Below are 24179 nucleotides of genomic sequence, written 5' to 3'. Positions count from 1 at the left end.
TAGTGGGGGACTTTAATACCCCACTTACAACAATGGAAAGATCATCTAAGCAGAAAATCCAGAAGGAAGCAGTGGCTTGGAATGACACACTGGAGCAGATGGGCTTAACAGATATATTCAGAACATTTCATCCTAAAGCAGCAGAATACACATTCTTCTCAAGTACACATGGAACATTCTCCAGAGTAGATCTCATACTGGGTCACAAATCAGTCCTCAACATGTACAAAAAGATTGAGATCATACCATGCATATTTTCAGACCACATGCTGTGAAACTTGAAGTCAACCACAAGAGAAAATTTGAAAAGACCACAAATACATGGAGGTTAAATAATAACCTACTAAACAATGAATGGATTAACCAGGAAATTAAAAAAGAAATAAAGTACATGGAAGCAAATGAAAATGAAAACACAACAGTCCAAAACCTTTGGGATGCAGCAAATGTAGTCTTAAGGGGGAAGTTATATTGTTATATAGACCTACCTCAAGAAGTAAGACAAGTCTCAAATATACAACCTAACATTACACCTAAAGGAGCTAGAAAAGGAACAGCAAATAAAGCTTATCTCCAGCAGAAGAAGGGAAATAATAAAGATTAGAGCAGAAATAAATGATACAGAAACAAACAAAACCCCCCAGTAGAACAGATCAACGAAACTAAGAGCTGATTCTTTGAAAGAATTAATAAAACTGATACCCTCCCCCTAGCCTAGACTTATCAAAAAGAAAGGAGGGGGTGCCTGGGTGGCTCAGTTGGTTAAATATTCGACTTCAGGTCATGATCTCGCAGTTTGTGACTTTGAGCCTCACCTTGGGCTCTGTGCTAACAGCTTAGAGCCCAGAGCTTGCTTTGTATTCTGTGTCTCCCTCTCTCTCTGCTCCTTCCCTGCTTTCTCTCTCTCTCTCTCTCTCTCTCTCAAAAATAAACAAACATTAAAAAAAGTAAAAAAAAAAAAAAAAAAAAAAAAAAAGAGAAAGGACTGAAATAAAAGAGGAGAGATCAGAACCAACACCACAGAAATACAAATAATTATCAGAGAATGTTATTAAAAATTATATGCCAACAAACTGGGCAATCTGGAAGCAATGGACAAATTCCTAGAAATATACTAACTACCAAAACTGAAATAGGAAGAAATACAAAGTTTGATCAGACCCATAACCCACAAAGAAATTGAATCAGCAATAAAAAAATCTCCCAAAAAACAAGTCCAGGGCCAGATGGCTGTCCAGAGGAATTCTACCAGACACTTAAGGAAGGATTAATACCTATTTCTCAAATTGTTGCAAAAAATAGAAATGGAAGGAAAACTTCCAAACTCCTTAAATGCAGATAGCATTATCTTGATTCTAAAACCAGACAAACACCCCACTAAAGAGGAGAATTACAGGCCAATATCCCTGATAAATGTGGATACAAAAATTCTCAACAATATACTAGTAAATTGAATCCAACAGTACATTAAAAGAATTTGGGGCATCTGGGTGGCTCAGTCAGTTAAACTTCTGACTTAGGCTCATGATCTCATGATTTGTGAGTTTGAGCACTGCGTCAGGCTCTGTGCTGAAAGCTCAGAGCCTGGAGCCTCCTTCAGATTCTGTGTCTCTCTCTCTCTGCCCCTTCCCTGCTCTCACTCTATCTCTTGCTTTCAAAAATAAATAAACATTAAAAGAAATGAAAGAATTATTCACCATGATCAAGTAGGATTTATCCCCGAGCTTCAGGGGTGGTTAATATTCACAAATCAATCAACATGATACACCACATTGATAGAAGAAAGGATCAGAACCATATGATCCTCTCAACAGATACAGAAAAAGCATTTGACAAAGTATAGCTTCCATTCTTGATAAAAATCCTTATCAAAGTAGGGATAGATGGAAAATGCCTCAACATCATAAAGGCCATATACAAAAGACCCACAGCTAATATCCTCAATGGGGAAAAACTGAGAGCTTTTCCTCTATGATCAGGAAAAATACAGGGATGTCTACTCTCACCATTAGTATTTGACATAATATTGGAAGTCCTAGCCTCAGCAATCAGACAACAAAAAGAAATAAAAGGCATCCAAATGGGCAAGGAAGAAGTCAGATGTTCACTATTTGTACATGACATGATAGTCTATGTAGCAAACCCTGAAGACTCCACCAAAAAATTGCTAGAACTAATACATGAATTCAGCCAAGTCACTAGATATAAAATCAACATACAGAAGTCTGTTGATTTCTATACACAAATAATGAAGCAGTGAAAAAAGAAATCAAGGAACCGATCCCATTTACAACTGCACCTGAATGCATAAGATACCTAGGCATAAGCTTAATCAAAGAAGTCAAAGATTAGGGCACCTCGGTGGCTCAGTCGGTTGAGTGTCCGACTTCAGCTCAGGTCATGATCTCATGGTTCATGAGTTCAAGCCCTGAATTGGACTTTCTGCTGTCAGCACAGAATCTGCTTCTGATACTCTATCCCCCTTTCTCTGCCCCTCCCCTGATCATGCTCTCTCTCTCTCAAAAATAAATAAACATTAAAAAAAAGAAGTAAAAGATCTGTACTCTGAAAACTATAGAATACTTATGAAAGAAATCGAAGAAGACACAAAGAAATGGGAAAACATTCCATTGGAAGAACAAGCATTGTTAAAATGTCTATTCTATCCAAAGCAATGTATACATTTAATGAAATCCCTATCAAAGTACCACCAGCATTTTTCACAGAGCTAGAACAAACAATCCTAAAATTTGTATGGAATCACAAAAGATCCCCAACAGCCAAAACAATCCTGGAAAAGAAAAACAAAGCTGGAGGCATCACAATTCTGGACTTCAAACTATATTACAAAGCAGACACACTGATCAATGGAACAGAAAGAAAACCCAGAAATGGACCCACAACTGTATGGTCAACTAATCTTCAAATAAAGCAGGAAAGAACATCCAATGGAAAGAAGACAGTCTCTTTAACAAATGGTTTTGGGAAAACTGGACAACAACATGCAGAAGAATGAAGCTGAACCACTTTCTTACACCCTACACAAAAATAAATTCAAAATGGATAAAAGACCTAAATGTGAGACAGGAAACCATCAAAATCCTTGAGGAGAACACAGGCAGCAATTTCTTTGACCTTGGCCATAGCAACTTCTTACTAGATACATCTCTGGAGGCAAGGGAAACAAAAGCATAAATGAACTATTGGGACTTTATCAAGATAAAGCGCTTCTGCACAGAGAAGGAAACAATCAACAAAACTAAAAGGCAGCCTATAGAAGGGGAGAAGATATTTGCAAATGATCTATCTGATGAAGGGTTAGTATACAAAATCTATAAAGAACTTACCAAACTCAATGCTCAAAAAACAAATAACCCAGTTAAGTAATGGGCAGAAGACATGAACAGACATTTTTGCAAAGAAGGCATCCAGATGGCTAACAGACACATGAAAAGATGCTCAACATCACTCATCATCATGGAAATATGAATCAAAACCATGAAGAGATACTGTCATGGTATCAGAATGGCTAAAATTAACAACATAAGAAACAACAGGTGTTGGCGAGGATACAGAGAAAGGGGAACCCTCTTGCACTGTTGGTGGGCATGCAAACTGGTACAGTCATTCTGGGAAACAATATGGAAGTTCCTCAAAAAGTTAAAAATAGAACTACTCTATAATACAGCAATTGCACTACTAGGTATCTACCCAAGGGATACAAAAATAGAGACCTGAAGGGGTACATGCACCTCGGTGTTAATAGCAGCATTATCTACAATAGTCAAACTTTGGAGAGAGCCAAATGTCCATCGACTGATGAATGGGTAAAGAAGAGGTGGTATATATACACCATGGAATATTAGCTATCAGAAAGAACAAAATCTTGTCATTTGCAAGGATGTGGTGGAGATAGAGTGTATTATGCTAATTGAAATAAGTCAGTCAGAGAAAGACAAATACCATATGATTTCACTCATATGTGGAATTTAAGAAACAAAACAGATGAACATATAGGAGGGAAAAAAAGAGAGAGGGAAGCAAACCACAAGACACTCTTAATGAAAGAGAACAAACTGGGTTGATGGAGGGAGGTGGGTGTGGAATGTGCTAGATGGGTGATGGCATTAAGGAGGGCACTTGTTGTGATGGACACTGGGTTTTGTTTGTAAGTGATGAATCACTGATTTCTACTCCTGAAACCTATATTTCCCTGTATATTACTCAGCTAGCATTTAAATAAAAATTGAAAAGAAAAAAACAGTATATAATTAAGGCCTATATTTTGAATTGAGCTAGTAAAATATGATCCTGTTCTGAGAAAAAAAAAAAGTATGAGTCTGAGATTTTTACACAGGAAAAAAAAATATAGGAATCACAAAGTAATTCTAGATGCAGCTCTGGGCTAAGATTTATTCAAGACATTGTGAATTTTTAGGCCATTTCTACTAAGACCATTCAATCTAGGCTGTAAGAATAAATACGGAGAAGGAGAAAAGGAGTTTTGGAGTTGGGTCATAGACATTACCTTCTAATTTTTTTCCTTGTGTACCTCTAAAGGATTTTGAAAAATGGAATATTCCTTCCCACATTTTAAAGCTAACTCCTAAAATTTTTAATGTAAATTTAAGTAAATGCAAAGAGGTACCTTACCACCTGTATATATGGAAATTTCAAAATAAAACGGTTGCATTCCTTGTAGTTTATTGCATTTCTGTTAAATGTATTCAGTACATTAAAGGGTCTAAAGGCCACAGCAATTTACAATGAAGTTGGATTTATCTTAATGTATTTCTCTCACCGTAAGTGTCAAAGTGTTGCTGTTTTTTCTGTGTAGAGTTATTATTACAGCTCGGGTAATTATTAAATATAAAAAGTAGAATTTATTAGAAATGTATCACATAATGAGACAGACATTTTAAAAATTGGTTTTTATGTTTGTGGATTACTTTTGCTAAAATGAAACAGAGTTAGCATCAATATTAAATCTATTTTTCCCTTTTTATATTTGTAAGTATTTGAAACCTTGTTCATAAATGAATAAATGGAAAGTTGGTTATTGCAATGTCAGTCAATTTTTGGAATACTTTCAAGTTAAATGCCAAGAAATCAACTAGTGGTCTTTCATTAGAATAGGGAAAGAAAAGTTTTTATCATGAACTGTTTCACTTAGTTTTTATTTAACTAGATTGAAAGCAGTGAATTGGAAGCCATCTGATTTATAGAAGGATACGTAGCCCAGTAGAGAGTCATTCACGTTCTCAGCAGCGTTTTGAATTGTCTCTTTGTAGCCTGTGGTTTCTACATTGCAAGGTCATGCACTGATGGGAGATCTAGCTTGGGTGAGGTCTGCCTTTCACAGAATAGGAAAAAGTAAAGGGGTTTCTGTGAAAGGGGAGGAGGGAACAGAGAATCCTCATGGTGCCCTAAGTGTATTTGTTCTCAGGAAGATCACTTTTAGGAAAGAGCTCTATGGTATTTGAGGATCTTGAAATTGACTCCTCCAGGACTGCCTGAGAGCCTAAGAGAGAGTTTTTGCTCACATACACCCCAATTAGAAGAACCACACATTTAGGAATGATGTGTAAATATGCTTACACTATTAGAAATGGACCCTTTGAATAAAACCTCAAGCATTTAGAATTATTTAACCTGTGAGAAAACAAAAGAAGAGAAAGAAAGGTAAAAGGATAGAGCCTAGGTGGGTAGTTGGTAAGCAGTTCCTCTGTATTTCATTGAAAACATGATAAGAATCAACATAATGAATTTAGACCAGGGTCCAAAAGGGTTCTACCATTGGGATGTACCATCAATCTTTTTTAAGAAAGCTGTAACCTGGTTTAATAATAAAATTTTCAAGCTTTGGGAGAATGCTAGTAATATATTTTCTCTGCTTGATCAAAGATAGGGCAGGAAAAAAGCACAAATAGAGTGAAAATTATTTGCAATAAATGTTATTTGATTTGACTATTTGAGAGAGGAGTTACTGATTGATTGTAGAAATATAGTGAGCTCTGTTGTTAGGTAAAATTTTGCTTTGGCCACTTACTGGCTGTGTAACCCTAGGAGGTTATTAACCGCCTCCAAGACTCAGTTTCTTTATCTGTAAAGCAAGACCTACTTCATAGGAGAATGAGAACTAAATGAGATAATATAATATAATTGAATGTAAACTGTTTTGTAAGCTGCTGGCACATAATAATTGCTCAATCAATAATAACAATTTGCCAAAAACTGGAGGGTTTAGTGAAAAATCTTCACTCATTAAAGCTTACATGAAGATGTCTGACTCTTTTTTTTAAAGTTTATTTATTTCGAGAGAGAGAGCATGAGTGGGGGAGGGGGAGAGAGGGGGGAGAGAGAGAGAGAGAGAGAGAGAGAGAGAGAATCCCAAGCAGGTTCTGTGCTGTCAGCATGGAGCCTGATGCAGGACTTGAACCCATGAACCATGAGATTACGATCTGAACCAAAACCAAGAGTGGGATGCTTAACCCACTGAGCCACTCAGGCGCCCCAAGAAGTCTGACTTTTCACAGCCTTTGCTAGCCTCTAAATTTTCCACTTCTTATTCAGCTGTCAATTATCTGACAATTTCTTTGTGTGTAGGGGTGGATGTCAGGTTCCTGATATGAGAGGCAATATTGAAATGCATAGTAACAATTCATTGAACCTTTCAGTCCCTTTATTGTGGCAAATGATTTAGTATAGTGGAAAAAATTGGTGATTGAGAGTTTCTGGTTCTTGTCTTTGGTACTGCCACTAACCAGCAAAGGGTCATGGACAGATTATCGGACTTCAGTGTCATTTGTTAAGAAATAAGGCTGCTGATAAAGGGATAATATCCAAAATACATAAAGAATTTATAAAAACCAACACAAAAAACACCAAACAATCTTATTTAAAGATGGGCAGAAGACATGAATAGACAGTTCTCCAAAGAAGACATACAGATGGCCAACGGACACATGAAAAGATGCTCAACATCACTTACCATCACAAATCAAAACCATAATGAGTATCACCTCACACCTGTCAGGGTAGCTAACATAAAAAAATATAAGAAACAACAAATGTTGGAGAGGATGTAGAGAAAAAAAAAACCCTTGTGCACTGCTGGTGGGAATGTAAACAAGTGCAGCCACTGTGGAAAACAGTATGAAAGTTTCCAAAAAAATTAAAAACAGAATTACTATATGGTATGTTAGGTATCTATCCAAAAAAATGAAAACGCTAATTTGAAAAAAATAGATGTACCTCTATATTTATTGCAGCATTATTTACAATAGTAAAATTATGGAAGCAGCCCAAATATCCACTGATAGATAAATGGATAAAGAAGAAGTGGTATATATGTTTTAAGGGAACATTACTCAGTCATAAAAAAGAATAAAATCTTGCCATTTGCAACAATATGGATGGATCTAGAGGGTATAATGCTAAGCAAAATAGGTCAGTCAGAGAAAGACAAATACCATATGATTGAACTCGTACATGATATTTAAGAAACAAAACAAATGAACGAAGGAAAAAAGGAGACAAACCAAAAAATAGGCCTTTAACTATAGAGAAAAAACTGATGTTACCAGAGGGGAGATGGGTGGGGGGAATGGGTGAAATAGGTGAAAGGGATTAAGAGTACACTTGTCATGATGAGCACTGAGTAATGTACAGAACTGTCAAATCACTATTTGTACACCTGCAACTCATTAACTCTATGTTAGCTATACTGGATTAAAAACAAAGAAATGAGGTTATTGGACAAACCCACCTGTGTGCCAGGGGCATGTGGTCACAGTAAATGAGAGAGATTATAGAAGTATAACACAATAGGTGCAAAGTTGCCTGGATTGTGGTCAGGGATGACATCTGCCCTATAACACAGCCTTTAAAAAGTTTGTGCTGGCTTTGCAGAGTGCTTTGCAAGAGTCCCTGTGGGAGATGTGTACGGAGTAGGACTTCTAATATGTGCTGTCAGATGTAGAAGAATCTTATAGTTCCTTTTCAGCTCTATAAATCTTATTCCTTGGATACATTTCATCATTAAAAAAAAATAAAACCAATCGAATTTGATATCCTCCTGAATTTTCCGTTACCAGTACTTGAAAGAAGACCAAATAGACCAAATAATGCAAAAAAAGGAAAAATGCAAATATAAGAACATAAAAAGACATGTCAGAAAAAGAATTAAAATTATGTTGGCAGCTTTCTTTCCCCTTTTAGGAACGGATGAAACATTTATAAAAGATGCAAATGGTTGGTGATATGAAGTCAACATTTAATAAAATGAATCTAGGCAGCAGGCACTTGCAGTATCGTCAGAGTTTGGTGAAAATATATTTAAGAAGAGATGTGGTTTTTCAGCCTGCAAATTTACATTTGTCAAAGAAGTAGTTCTGTAAGGATCCCAGAAGTACTCTGGTCCTGTTGGCCTCCTTTGTCTTCTCATAGTGCAATCCCTCAAACTGAAGTAGGAACTGCTAATTAGCACAGACACAAATCTTCACCTTGTAACTCTGCTAAAATCTTCAGAAGAGTAAACTCGAGTTTGTGAAGGCTGCAGAGCAAAGGTAATTGCCCATTTTTCTTAAATAAAAATAAAAAAAAAGAAAAGTCACTTAGGTTAACATTCTGTATCCTGGGGAAACCCCCAGTAGGGAGCCTTGAGGCAGGCACATTCCCTTTGAACTGAGAGTTGGAGAAGATTGATGGTCTGGTCATTATCAGGATGTTCCAGCTGATAATTTAGAATGCTGCAAAAGGATTGTTGTTCATCTAAATACCACTTTAGAAATTTCCAGTTTCCCTCATGAGGGCAAGAGAGGCAAAGATGTGCTCATTATCACTACACATGGCTTCTGAAAATTAGCCATATTCCAGAAGGATCACTAGAAGTCAGGGTAAGCCTTTCTGCAGGGTGAGTTGGAGGTTCCCCATGCCTAATTAGCCAGGATTAAATTATTCAGCATCACATGGGAAACCAGTCAGGACTTGCAATTATAATTCAAAAATGTTTTCTGTTTTACACTGCAATAAAAATAACACTCTGGAGTAGAAAGAATCAGATAAGGCATAGTTACAGGAAATGCTGGGGGACAATTACTAAGAAGTGAAATTAGAAAGCCTTAAACGGATGGGTGAAACCTGACTGGAATAAACATAGCCTTCCTTTCAATAAATTGCTAGGGAAATGGTCTTCGTGAAAACAATGACATCTTTAGCCTTATGGGTCATGAACATTCCAGGGAATGGCTCAGTTTTTATAAGATTGGTTATAATCATGAATTGAATGGGGTTGGGCGTTAAATTCTCACTTGATATTACAGTTTGAATTGTCAGTGAAACAGCCAGGTATGCAGGGCATAAGGCTGTTTCTGGCAGGGTGTATTGTATTTTAATGAATGGCAGTGATGAGTTTATTAAACTAAGAGGATTTCAGTTTAAGCCAACTAATGATGATAGTTGATACTGAAAGTATGTTCTTCCTTAATTGGTGAAAATATTAATGAATCTCTTTGCCTTTGCTCACATTATTCATTAGTGACAGAAATGCTTAACAGTGAATGTAAAAATCCTTCCTTTCAAGGGGGTGAGGAGGAGGAGGTGAGGAATCTCAAGACAATTGAGTTTCGGAACTGGCATCTGAAATTATTGGTCTTTGATCTTCAGAGTCAATTCACTTGTTTCCTATCCAAATAAAGCACGTTGGTGAGAGAGAAATAATATTGAGACTTAGAAAATACTTAAGAATGTTGTCTGTATCCTAACTGACAATGTCTAAAATCGTATATTGAAAGCTTCTATTTACATAATTATATTTGAATATATTCTTCATAATTTATCTAATCATATAATGAAGTAGTGCTATCCAGAGTGGATTGTACAGCCAAGGGCATTGAACTAGTCAGGCATCTTTCTCATACAGGATGAGAGAAGACACTATATGAACCTAGTCTGTATCAAGCATATTTTTACACGTACTGACTCATTTAATCCTTACAGCACCTGTATGGGATAATAGTGCATTACCTTAATATTTCCGCTACAACAGATTGCTACAAATTTAGTGACTTAAAATAACACACATTTATTAACTTATAGTTCTGGACCTTGTAAGTCCAAAATGAGTCTCCCAGGGTTACAAATCAAGGTGTCAGCAGGGCTATATTCTTCTGGAGGCTCTAGGGGAGAATCCAGTTCCTTGCCTTTTCCAGCTTCTAGAGCCTGCCTGCATTCCTTGGCTCATGGTCCTTTTCTGTTTCTTTTTTAATTAAAAAAATTTTTTTAATGTTTTACATATTTTATTCTGACATATCTTTTAAAAACAAAAGGATGCAAACATTTGCACTTATCAATGCCTTTTTCTTTAGATGTGGTTTGATTTTTAATGTGTATTTATCTTTGAGAGAGAAAGAAAGTGAGAGAGAGAGAGAGCAGAGAGAGAGGGAGACAGAGAATCTGAAGCAGGCTCCGTGCTCTCAGTGCAAAGCCTGACATGGGGCTTGAACCTACGAACTCTGAGATCATGACCTGAGCTGAAATCAAGAGTCTGACTGAGTATGAAATTAAGAGTCTGACTTAAATGACTGAGCTACCCAGGCACCCCGAAGGTGCATTCTTTTAATCACTATACTGTACTACCTCTTCTGATATTTTGCAGCAGGGTATTGGATCATCCAAGCGCAACAGTATGAACAGATTCCTTGGCTAGAATCTACCATGCTCCCCATAGTGGTCGTGGGGCCTCTGATCTAGAGGAGTAAGTAGGATGACTCCCTCTCTCTCAGGATGTTACCTGCTGGCTTTGATCTTTCACAATCCTAACCTGGGTAAGACTACACAGAACTGACAGTTTTTCTCTGCAGAGGTAGTTGCTTCTTTCCCACCTCATTAACATGTGTTTATGGAATCCTTACTAAAAATTTGTCAGACAATAGGGTTGGCTGCGAGGAAGCACAGACTAGTGAGCATTGCTCCTGCATTCAAAAAGGTCACGATAATTGGCAGAAAAATGCAAAAGAAGAGTTATAAGAAAATGTAAGAAGTGCTATCACAGAGTTTTGTAGAGCATTGACTTCTATTAATTCTACTTTCAAAGCATAGCTTAACTCTATTTCTTCTCCATGGCCATCCCATATGTAGTGCAAAGCCATCACTGTCTCTGTTACCTAGACAATACTTTCCTCATTTGTTTCCCTGCCTCCCCTCTTAAGTCCCTGTAATCTACTCTCCAAAAGTCAATTTGAGTGATTTTTTAGAAAATGCAAATCAGGTCTTATCATTTCTGCTCAAAACCCTTTAGGACCTTCCAGTGTACTTAACAGACACTCAAGCTCTGTAACAAGTTCTGAAACCTCCTACAGTGTCTGGCTCTTACTCATCTCTGCAAACTTACCTCATGCTCCCCTTTCTATCACTCACTGTTCTCTCACCAACCAAACTTTTCAAACTGCAGATATACCAAGTTCCTTCTGTCCTGGGGCCCTGGCACATGCTGTGTGTTCTGCTTGGTATGCTCTTCCTTCTGTCTCTTCATATGGCTGGTTCCTTCTCATCTTTCAGGTGTCAGGTGACCTGACCACTCAAATAGGTTTTCCCTCTCTCATTTCTGCCACAGCTCTTTTTTCCCCTTCATAATTTGTACTTGATGGAAGTGTCCTGAAGGCAGTAACCATATCTAAAGCCCAACACAGTGCCTGGCACACAGGAAATACACTAGTACTATAGTCTAGGGCTGTAGTTGGGACTACAAGGGAACTGGACTAGGGGAGAGAATTTACAACACACTTAGTATGGCATCTGGTGTAGACGAAGTGCTAGCTATTGTGACTTTCATAAGTGGATCAGGTAGGGTTTAAATACAAAATTCCATGCTTATTTATCTCTTTCAAGTACATTTTAATTTTTTAAAAGGGAGAGAAAATGGAAAGGTTGTCTCAAAGCTGCCTTTAATCTCATTTTCAGGTCTTTGTGTTGAACAGCTCTGCCAGAGGACCTTGTCTTCCTCCATATTTTCAGGGCAGCTTTCACTCTGGCTCTCTGTCTTCCCCCTGGGAGTGGTCTGCCCTAATTGGACACAGACCACTGCTTACTTAGCTTTGATAACAATTCTGCTTCTCAATAAACAGAATTAATCTTGATTAAGCCAATTTATTCAAATAATATTCTATTCTGATTCCTTGGTGGTCTGTTTCCTTAGGCCTTTATGCTTCTGTTCTAAATTCACATTTTTTCCCCCTCTCAGAGGACATTTCCTTCCTTACTTCATCTTCAAAGTAAACATGTTTAAAGTATAAAAAAGAGCTTATGGATGGGAATAAATGGGAAGCAAAATTCCCCTGACTTTGTTCCCTTGAATCTAGCTGGTTGTATTTCCTTTTGCTTGTTATTTTAACTAAGAGATGTATTAATGGCTAAGGCAGACTTGTTTCCTTGGTCGGAGATGGTTTGTCAGTTCAGAACAGGCCCAGTTGGTTTGGTTTTACTGCCAGATGGCCCTGACTTACCAATGTACAGTCAAAACAGGGCTTGTAAGTCATCATTTCCTGGCTGGAGTCAATGGGGATCAATTTCCCAGCCTCTAGAAACATCCTCCACAAATCTCTGAAAGCACTTTGAGAAAAAGCTCTCCAGCCTGATTCAGTCAGCCTGCTTCCAAAGTTTATCATCCATCTTGACACCTGAAGTTACTCTTATTCATAGACTGAGCTTTTCTGGCTGGCCCACTGCCTGGAGAACATTCTCCAGAGATGTTCTCTCACCTGGGATGGCTGGAAGGCACTAATATGTTCACATTCTATTCCATAGTTCCCATATAATAAAACATATAGCTTTAATTGGCATATAGTCTGAGGTTAGTAGTAGATTTTTCTTTTGTTACATTAAGTCCTTACAAGACTTAACCTTAAGGCACTGCCTTATTAAGAATGACTCCTAAAAGGAATCTTTTATTCAGGTCTAATATTTTGTTTTAATGCCTAATAGGAAACACTTATTTCAGGTGCAGTTTGTTCTACATAGTAGGTCTAATGAAAACTCTCTTATACTCATTTAGCTCTTTTTAACCAAGATCCCACAAAAGAATTAAGTCTTAAGGCATCCAGTGAATATAATGAATTAACTTCTTGACAATGCATCTAGATTGGTACTAGCTTTGTACCGTTCCTGGAAGAATTGAGAAAGAAGTCACGCCAATCATTTTCTGTAGGATTCAGTTCTCTGGTGGAACCCTGACTGAGAAAGACTCTAGGGCATCCAATTTCTACTTTAGGATTAAGGTTTTATGGAATTAACTCTTTGTGAGATACTCAAAGGACTGTGTTAGAGGTGAAGCTTCTGAAGTTTGTACTCAAGGTGATTCCTCTGTTAAGAAGTCCATCCATCATGTGAATCAGGTGAAACTGGGTGCTTGCCTTCAGTTTGTTTCTTTTGGGTCCAGATCTTCCTCTTGTTGGTGTCAATATAGTATACTCATACTGTAAATCCTTGTTCTAGTCTCAGTTCTGGTAGTCACCACCTCTCTGACCTTTTCTGATTTCTCTTAGTCCACATTACGAGTAATAACATGAACCCTCCTATTTCACAGGAGGACCAAGTAAGAAAATGTTCTTGAAAGAACTTTGGAAAATATAAAGCCATATAACTATTGTAATGACTCAGGTGAATATAATTGTAAGAATGGGCAATGGATCTAGATAGATCCACATAAGCATGGGGTTCAAGTCCAGATGGACACAGCAGATCACATACCCAGTTCAGGCAGCCAGGAAAGTTGGCTTGAGGTGTCAGTGATCAGGGTGCTTGGTACTGAAGAATGAAGCTTCATCAGCCACCTCAAAGAGGGAGTGTCAGAGCAGGGTGACTGCATCTGAGAGAAGGAGGGTGACGGCACTGAGCTGGAAAGGAGGGTTGGGGAGCTGCAGTTGGGGGAGATCCTGTCAGCCTGAGAAAAACATGAAGAATGCCTCTCAGCCATTTTGCGTTATGTTAGTAAGATTCACTAGTGGAGCAAGTGAAAAAGGAGAGCACTGAGACTATTTAAATTTCCATATGCCTAAGTATACCAGGCATACTGATATATAGTATAATCAAGCTATGTGCTTAATTCAACTTATATTTATGGGACATTTGTGGAAACCATCTCAAAGAGATGAACCTGTCTTGGATTTGGGCATATAGGAATTCACTGTCAAGGAGGACAAATGTATATAAAAAACTATACGAGTTGGAAATAATAATAATAATAATAATAATCATAATCATAAATGGCTTAAAATGATTGCATATATCTTATGTGCAAGGCAGCATTTTAGGCACTTTCCTTATTTAATCCCTGCAACAACTCCATAAGAGAGCTACTATTATTGTCTTCTCCACATTACAGTAAGGAAAGTGTAAGTGACTTGCCCAAGGTGATGCAAGCAGTGATTGGCATAGCTGCATTTTGACTCCAGAGTGAATATACCTATCCTCTGTAAGGCTGCTTTAAGGCAGATACTGATAAAGTGCTTGTCAGTAGAATGACCTTAAAAGCTGGGATGGCAAAGCCAGATAAGGCCATGAGAAATAATCAGAATTTAATTGAATATCATTTTAATATATTTATGAGTTATAAGGTCCTATCAGAATGAAGAATATGAAAAAATGCAGGATTCTGTCATATTCAAAGATATTAGAGCTAGATGAAAGGATATTTAAAATCTTAAGAGCCAAAGAAATTCAAAATTCAAACAGGTAATGTAGCAGCCTGAGTGAACTTAAAATTCACTTCTCTTTTGCTATGAAGCTCCCATTATGGATTGTAAATAGGATTCAGTAGGCCTCATCAGGAATTCAATAGGGACTGGAAAAAAAAAAAATTGAAGATAAAGGGGAAGGAAGGAGATAGAAAACTAGAGACAAGTTGAATAAATGTTGAAAAGATTATGAGTTTGAGATATCTGGTGACATTTTATTTCAGGAAACAGTGTAATTAAATGAAATACTTTGAGGGATATGAATAGTTTGTGCTAATCTTAATTTAACCACATATATCTGCTGGATGATATAAGGGACCAATGTATACGTTAATGATTGTATTAAATTCTATAGACTGAATGTGTGGTAAATATTCAGGTCAGATGATATTAATAGAGCTTACTGTTTATTGAACCCATACATGGTAGATATTTTGGTGAACAGTTGCTGTGCATTTCTCATTTAATACAGCAACTCTGTGTCCTATGCCTTATATCCTACTAGTATTTTTATTTTACACATGACAAAATGGGGCTTACAGAGATTAATTCATTTGCTCAAGGTACATGCCACTTGCTAGTAAGTTTGGGTTGAACTAAAGTCCACCTGGTGCCAAGGCCATCATGGGCATGTCTAACCCTTAGTAGTGGCATACCAAGGTGGGGGGGGGGAGTGTGTATGGGGGTGGTTTGCACAATGAGTAGGGGATTTTTAACAGACATTGTTTAGAATTTTCAGTGGTACTAATAGAAAGCAGATTGACTTTAAGTTGGTTTTGTTATTGTTTTAAAATCCTCTGCTTACAACATACCATTTTATTGTCTGTACCAAGGACGGTGAGGAAGGGAAAAGTGAAAAAAGGAAGAAAAAGAAGCTGATAAATGGTTATTACTCTGGGCACCTGGGGTTTATTCCCAGTAGGGACATTCTGAGAAACTGCATGGGCAAACCTCAGAACTGTCCCAGAGGAGGACAGGGAGGCTGAGATGATTATCTACCAATTCCTGTCCCCCACTGGTTTGGGATTTGAGGGTCTACTCCATGTATTTAGAAGTTGAGCCTGCTTTATGTCAAGCAAGTTCCCCTCTGGAGAAAGCCCTCAGAGAGGTAGAGACACACAGGTTCATGAGAGTGGGAAGCTGTCAGCTTGCTGTGAACCACTAACTTCATTAACTTAAGGAGGATCTGTGGTTAGGCATTAAAAATATTCATCACATCATAATTTGGTTTAAGGAACATGCTGTGGATATTTGTCCAGCCAAGGTATCATATTAAATGGTTAAATGGCTTGGTTGTATTTTGATTAGGGGAACAGAATGCCCAGATTCATCTTGGTATCCTGGTATAGCCATTTTGAAACTGATTTAAGCAGGTCAGTCTTTTGTGTTTGGGTTATTGATGGAAAAGAAGACAGATTCTTTGAACAGTGCTCTTTATCTCTTATATTGACATTTTTTTCAAATAACAGCAGTGACTTCTTGATTATTGGTATCAATGGCATTTTCTCAGTTCTTAATCTCTTTCAGCTCCTTATGGATGCTTGCATTATTGTCCATTCCATCTCTTTCTCTTCCTCTTTCCCCCCATCCTCCTCCTCTAGGTTCTCCTTCTCCTTCCCCTTCTACTCCTCCTCCTCCTCTTCCTCATCCTTCAATAACTTTTACTATCTATTTTCTGTGTAAAGGATGATGGATGAAGTGAGATGGGATTTCAGCCAGAACACAAGCTTCTGGGTGGATCTTGTAGTCTACTTGACTTCATTTTGTTTAGTACATGTGGCAAACCTGGGATAATGTTAGACAGAAAAAAGGATCATTTTATTAACATCTGACTCCTTTGCCTGAGAAAGTGCATTGCAGATAATGCAGCTTGGATGAACATTGCTTTCTGCAGAGTGTGGTTGGTGATATTCATGGGACTGATATGGAATTTTACCTGATACTGCAGCTAGTCAGAGCTTACCTCCAAAGCAGTGTGACCTCATTTGGCAGTGGAGAGTAGACACCAGCTGAAGGAAGAAGTCTTCCATGGCTATCTTGGAAAGATCATAGGTATATGGCAAGAATGGCTACACTCAAAGGAGTGGAAGCTTTTATACAGAAACTTAGCAATGGATTTGAGTATCAAATCAGATGCTATAAAAATCTTATTACAGGAAATCTGAATTTGCACAAAATTGTATTTCTCAAGAAATGAAACTTTTTAAAAGGAAACTTGAACTTTATAGTTTGACAGGTTATTTGCTACCAGAAATTCTGTAGAATTTCAGATGCAACATTAATTTTAGCTGATTATTTTTTTCTTTTTCACATTGAGCTTTGGCATTTAGTTTATTTGATTTTTGAAAAGGGAATACAGAACACTATGAAAAAAATGTATTTTAAGTCTATATTATATTAGATGGGCTGCTTGGTGGAACAGACCATACACACAGATGCCTACTGAAGTTTCTGATTTATTTAGCCAAGGGTTCAGAAAATTCATGGAAGCATCATGGGCACATTGAATAGAGCAGATGCCATCTATTCTGGGCAACTTTCCTGGGACTCTAAAGCCCCAAAGTGAGAGATGGTGGTTGGTTTGGCTGGGATGGCAGCAGCAGGGAAGGAGAGAAAACTAGTTTGGGGACATAATTTGGAGGCAGAATAAATGGAACTTGTTGATGGATTAGATGTGAAGGCAAAGCGAAAGAGAAATCAAGGATGGCTTTTGGTTTTTGACTTGGGCTGCAGAGACAGGCAGACTAGAAGGGGAGGAATTTCCCTACCAGGGAATTTATTGCCTGATCAGTTTTATACTCACTATCTAGACATTCAAGTATTTCCATGATATACGCCCAACCCATTTTTCCATTTGAATGCCTAGTCCCAGACAAACAAGGTTTTTCTTATTGAACTTTCAGCATACTTCAGGGTCTTTATTTATACCTCCTTTTTTCAGCTTAGAATGCCTTCTTTTGTCATTCTTATTAAAATCCTACCTGTCCTTCAAATGATGTGTGATGGGCTAAATACCATTGTAACCAGGAAAGTGTTCTACAAATCTTAACGGTTATAGCTGGTAATTCAGTTCATAGACAATTTCCTTTATTAAGTCATCTTTTATTATACTCAGCTGGAATATTTATTCCCTGCTTTAAGCACTGAGCACTTTGTTAGGATCATACATCTGACAGTTATTTTTAGTCTATTTGTGTACATAGTCTTACTCTGTTCAAGTTCCTTAAAGATGTGACTTCATGTCCTAAAAAAAAAGTAAAAAAAATATGAGATATAACAAAAAAGGGTGTATAGTATAAATGACCCATAGATCAAGAAATAGATGAATGCAATTAATAATATAATCAGGTGGTTTTTACAGATCATTTCAAGTAGTGTATTTCCTCAAAAGTTTACATTTTTAAAGATTTCTTTATTAAAAATTTTTTCCTTTATTTAAATCCATTTACTTAAATTCTTCATGTTTTATATCCTAAAGGTATTCCTTCATACTGAACTTGTGTTCTTCAAAATTTCTGTACTGAATAATTTTTATCACACAATTTAATTAAAAAATTGGATTATAGTTAAATGAAAGTTAAATTAAATTCTGCTTCTGACCAAGATAGAGTTATAGGAACTAGATGTACCTACCAACTGAAACAACTAAAATCAAACTCCAAAAAGATCAAGTAGAAGAAAAAGACATCATAACAGTTACTATAACTATACTTCATATGTTCAAGAAGTTAGAGGTAAGATTGAGTATCTTAGGTAGAGACATGGAAGATATTAAAAAAAATACTTAAGTTGGACTTTAAGAAATAAAAACTCAATGAGACGTACAGTAGAATAAAAACTGTAGAAGAAAAGATTAGTGAACTTGAAAACACAGTAATGTAAACTATCCAAAATAAAATCATACATAAAAAAATCTAAAAAAAAAAAAAAATAAGCAGCATATTATTGAACTAGTGGGACAACTTCAACTGGCCAAATATATGTATAATTGAAGTTCTTGCAAAACAAACGGACAGAAAAATATTTGAAGAACTAATGAGAAAATTTGGCAGCCAATTCCCTGTAGGAAACAGCATAAGCCAGAGGACAGAGGAGCAACATCTTTAAACTGTGGAAAGGCAAGCAATCAGAACAAGAAAAAAACAAAACAAAAAACATTCAAATTAAAATTCCATAATAACAAGATATCTTTTAAAAAATCAAGATGAAATAAAGATTTTTTCAGACACACAAAAGATGAAAGAGTTATTCACCAGCAGACCCGCACTAAAAGGACATTAAAGGAAGTTCTTCAGACAGAAGGAAAATGATTCCAGATGGACACCTGGATCTACATAAAGATATGAACATCAGAAATTTTAACTATGTGATTAGAAATAAAAGACATTTACAAATATTATTTAATTCTTCTTAAAAGATAATTGATTGTTAAAGCAAAACATCATAGTGTATTCTGGGAATTATAACACATGTAAAGATAAATGTGTGATATCAGTAACAAAAAGCTTGCCTCATCTGCTAGTTTCTGCATTTCCACATGGAGTTTAGAGAAATAATACAACATGACTATTTCAACTTTTTGGAAATACTTTTGAATAACTGAACACTACACAACATTTTATGTAACTGAAAAATGCCATTTAGTTTTGAAATGATTCGCTGTAAGCAGTAACAGATAACAGGTAAGAATTTTGTCATCATGAAATATGTTGTATTTGAAAATAGCAAGAAATGGAAATAGCATGGGTTTTGGAGTTAGCTTTGGAATGGGAGTTTCAAATGCCACCATTGATTGTGCAATTTGTGTCAATAGTTTAAGAAGTTATGTTCTGAGCAAAGACTTGTTTGACATATTATATAATTATATATTTATTCCTAAAAAAATAGAGGTTTCCTTGAGGGCAAGCAGGGACTTGGTTTTGTTTATTGATATTCTCAAACTTTGAAAGTATATTTGGCATGTAGTAGGTGCTCAAATATTTGGTGAATGAATTAATAAATGTGGGTGAGTGAATAAATGATATGATGACAGGAGAATTTTATTCTAAGCAGTAGTTCTTAAACTACTTTTGTGTCAGTAATCTTTTTAAGGAAATGATGAAAGGTATGATGGAACCTCTTCCCAGGAAAATTCTCTCTCTCTCTTTCTCTCTCTGTCTCCCTCTCCCTCTTCCTCTGTGTGTGTGTGTGTGTGTGTGTGTGTGTGAGAGAGAGAGAGAGAGAGAGAGAGAGAGAGAGAGAGAGAGAGAGAGAGAGATGGAGGGAGACAGAGAGAGACAGAGGGAGAGAAACAATGTTGCCTACAACAGGAAGAGATTGATGGACTCCTAAGCTTGACCATGGACTCCAAGGCTAATAATCTTTATTGCAAAGGTAATTTAGGGCCTCTAGCTTGTTAAGGAAGTAGTTCTTAAGTAGAACTAATCATCAAAATCATGTTGAAACATTTAGTGCGGTGCTTGGCACTTGATAAACCAATGATTCTAATTATTATCATTACCTGTGGAGCTTCTGAAGTTAAATGTCCAGGTTGCACCTTGTCTAGATTCAGAATCCACAGGGCAGTGTCCCAGGCATGTGTTTATTTTTAGAAAGATTCACAGGTGATTGTGATATGTGACTCTGAAACACTGGTCCAAGTGAACACTGAATGGGGTCATTTGGCAGTTGTTCTCAAAGGTCATCTTGAAGAAGGAAAAAGAATTACTGTACTCATTTAAATTTAAATTTGAATATGTAACTGAGAGCCATTGCTAATGCTTTTGGAGTAGTTGATGTGATTTTAACAACAGTTAAGGTAGATTGTTTGATAAACAGTTAGATAAAAAAGCTGAATTTCAATGGATAAAGTGGAGAGGAAGAAAAAGTAGGGGACCAAAATGAAATCTGAATAAAGGACAAGCCATAGGAGCAACCAAGCAATAACAGTAATGCTAAATGTCTTATCATTGTAGTGATTTTCTTTTTTAAGACTGATTTCTACTATTAGCATGACCATTGATGAGCAATCTTGCATATATTTGGACCTTTAATTTTGAGAAGACAATAGATATGTCGATGAGATGTTCTAAAAGTTAGTAAATAGCCTGACATATTGGTTGTTCTGAAAGCTAGGGCCTGTAAGGAAATGTGTGGACATTTGAATTATTTAAGATGAAAAATAGTTTGTTACCTCTTTTCTAAGTCTATAACAAAATTGCCATAAGAGAAATTTAGGGTAGTCAAAGGAAGAAACTTCTGATAGTTTTAAAACACTTGATTAATATTTAGGAGTGGATTAGATAAAGTTCACTTACTCTGCCAGTAAAATAAAAGTAGTGTCCCCCACAGCCAAAGGTTTTGATTTTGCTTTAGACAGGTTACAATTCCCCTATGAGATTCTAAGGTAGGTAGGTGAAGCTATTTGGCTGACTGCTTATTTTACAGGTAGAGTGAGAAGGTTTTTGGCCTGTAATCTTCCCATGACAGAGCTGGTGACAGGGCTTGCCTTCAATGATCAGAGTTGCTGTGTCTGAGCACATACACATGGTTTCTTAGGGAGGTTATCATAGCTATAAGTTTAAATGCTCATGTTATACTGGCCATATAGTATGATTATAGAAAGGGCATATCACCCTAATGGTTTATTCACAGGGTCATGCTTTGAATAAACCACTTAGAAAAATAATTTAAGTGGATATACCCTCCTCGACTCAGTTTAGAGTATGCTGTTTCTTATTTAAACATTTAGTGTGTTCTGTTTTTACTAGTTAGGAAAAAATACAATGTAAACTGTGAGAGAATAGTGAGTGAATTTTATTTTTTGTAGAATCAATTCATTGTGGTGGTTCTAGACTGGGTTCCCCAGAAGCAGACCTGGAGATAGGGCCTTAGTAAATCAAATGATTTATTGGGGGGAAGGTGCTCTCTATGGAAAGGGAGGGAGAAAAGTATTATAAGGCAGGGGAAAAAAGGTAAGCAAGAATGTGATCTCAGGTATATACCATCTCACTCTGAACCCACAGGGAAGCCCTGGAGTATAAATTGTATTGTAGTGTTGATCCCATCTTGAGGCACATTCTATCCAGTCATTGGCCAAGATCTGCCTCCTGGTAGTGGTGAGTGAGGCCTCTTGGGTGAGATATTCTCATTTGAAAGAGGGCAATTCTCCCAGAAGGGAGCAGAGTTGTCATCACTCACTCCTAGCTAAGGATAGGTGTGCTGGCTCGTAAAGGGCACTGGGGAGGAGTACCAATAGCATCCACTAAACTACACCCCTTGCACTACCCAAGTCATTTTGCTTCTTATATTATGTTCACTACCTTCAGACACAATTCAAGATTTTGGGTATTCACAATTTCTGGGATAACTTACAAGAGGAAGGTTAGAGGGATGAACAGCCCTCTACTGCTGTAGTTTTCCCCAATGTCATAACTGATACTCATAATTTTCCTCCCCTTTCACCCTTACCAGACTCCCCTTCTCTTTGATGAACACCTCTGCTGGTCTAAATGACTTGCTTGGTGAATGAACCCAGACTCCATTCCTTGAGAGTCTGAGCTCTTGGCTCTATGCCCTTATTAGTCCACGTTGCTGTGATCTGTCCATTTATAGTTAAGATTGGGCATGGGAATAGCTGGATATGTCCACTGGTCTATTTTAATGCCTAACACACTTTTTTAAGCCTTTATTATTGCAACAGCCCTGCCTCCCGATGATGATTATTGCAATTTCCCTGAAAGTATGATAACTCTTTTGCTTGCTGCTGGTCTACTCTATGAGGAACAAAAAGTGATCAGGCAGCAACTGTAGCTTTTAGTTTAGTGGGACTCTCTCTGTTCCCCATGATGGAAGGGTTTCAACCCTCTGAAGACCAGGACCTCTTGACCCACAAAGCCTAAAATCATGGGAGTAGAGAAGCAAACATTCCCTAAGTGGGTCACTAGGAGAGTTTATGAACAGGGTCTCTCCTTTTCTATTGTTAGGTTACTGAACCTACATATTCTGACTACTGAGGCACAACACTGTTGGTTTAAGGTATGCTCTGTCTTGAAGAATAATATTCGGTCTCTCCAGGGTGTTATCTCCAAGCTGGTAAGTCACTAAATAATGAATTTTGCTACAAAGTTACTGAGGTGGTATAGGCCCTATCATATCTTATGCCATTCAGAGGTTGTAAACCTGATAGAGTGATGAAACTGCCTTTTGAAGGCATAGCTGATGTGCCAGCTTGGAAAACACATAGAATCCCATGCTTGAAGAGTGGTGTGGCTGAGGCACTGTGAGTAGTAAAGGCAAAGCCATACCTGAAGTATGCATCATTTCCACTCAGCATGAAACATTACCATTTCCAGGATGGAAGGGGTCTGATATAATCAACTTGCCACTAAGTGATTTGGTGAGAAGGTTGGTACTGTCTTAGGGGCTCAGTGTTCGTTTCTATGGCTGGTAGGTCAGATATTTCTCAGCAGCAGTAGCTAGATAAGCTTTGGTGAGAGGGATCTCAGCCTGCAGGCCCAACAGTAGCTTCCAGCACTGCCAAAGTGATTACTAGGCTCATGAGAACCTTGTGTACATGTTAGGTTGGCTGAGGACAGAATGTGACTGGCATCCATTGGCTGAGTTATCTTGTCTACTTGAGTTGTTTGGTACCTTTTCTGAAGTGTGTTCTCTTCTGAAGTGTGGTGGACATTAATGTGCGATTCAAAGATCCTCATGTTTGTGTCCCCTCCAGTGGGTCTATTGATTCACTTCTTCTCCAGATCTCCTTGTCCCCTCTTCCACTCTTGCTCACCCTAGGCCCCTGACCAACCACCTTTGTGGCGGCGTATATTCTTATCTCAGGCCCCCCTTTCTCTCTGGAGAAAGTAGATGACTTGGTGTTGTATCCACTGGGAGATTTTCCCCTTCCTCCTGTCTTTCAGGTCCACCTGAGTGGGGCTACGGTGTCGTGCCTGTCTGCTTGCACTTCCCTACTGAGCTGACTTTCTTGTGACTCAGGCATGGGAATTTTAATCCTCCATCGGCTGGTCATGAGGGAGCCCCCATGAGGTGAGGGGAAGACATCAGAGCAACAGAGGTAGGTAACATGGGGTTCTGGGACACTTGTTAGTGCAGCTTACTTGTGACCTATGGGTCAGCTTGGGCCTGATCTTAAATGTACCACTTCCTTTTATTATGAATTGTTGCTGTGCCTGCTGGCCCTTATGTTAAGTTGAATAACGATTTGAAAGAAGTGGTGGAATAAACTATGTGGATATCTGGGAGATAATAATTGCTGCTGTTAAAAAGCAATGAAGAGACTCTTTATATTGATATTAGAAAGATCTACAAGATACTTAGTTAAGTAACAAAAAAAGCAAGCAGCAAAAGAAACAGTTTCAAACTGATAAATGAGGAAATAGGCATAATTTACCACTTAGATATGTGGTGATAACCACCAAAGGAACTAAAAGCAGAAACTGATAA

The sequence above is a fragment of the Panthera pardus genome, unplaced genomic scaffold, assembly GCF_024362965.1.
Source record: "Panthera pardus isolate Hobbes unplaced genomic scaffold, ASM2436296v1 HiC_scaffold_24, whole genome shotgun sequence".
NCBI classification, from domain to species: Eukaryota; Metazoa; Chordata; class Mammalia; order Carnivora; family Felidae; genus Panthera; species Panthera pardus.
Note: the sequence above shows the minus strand (reverse complement) of the source record.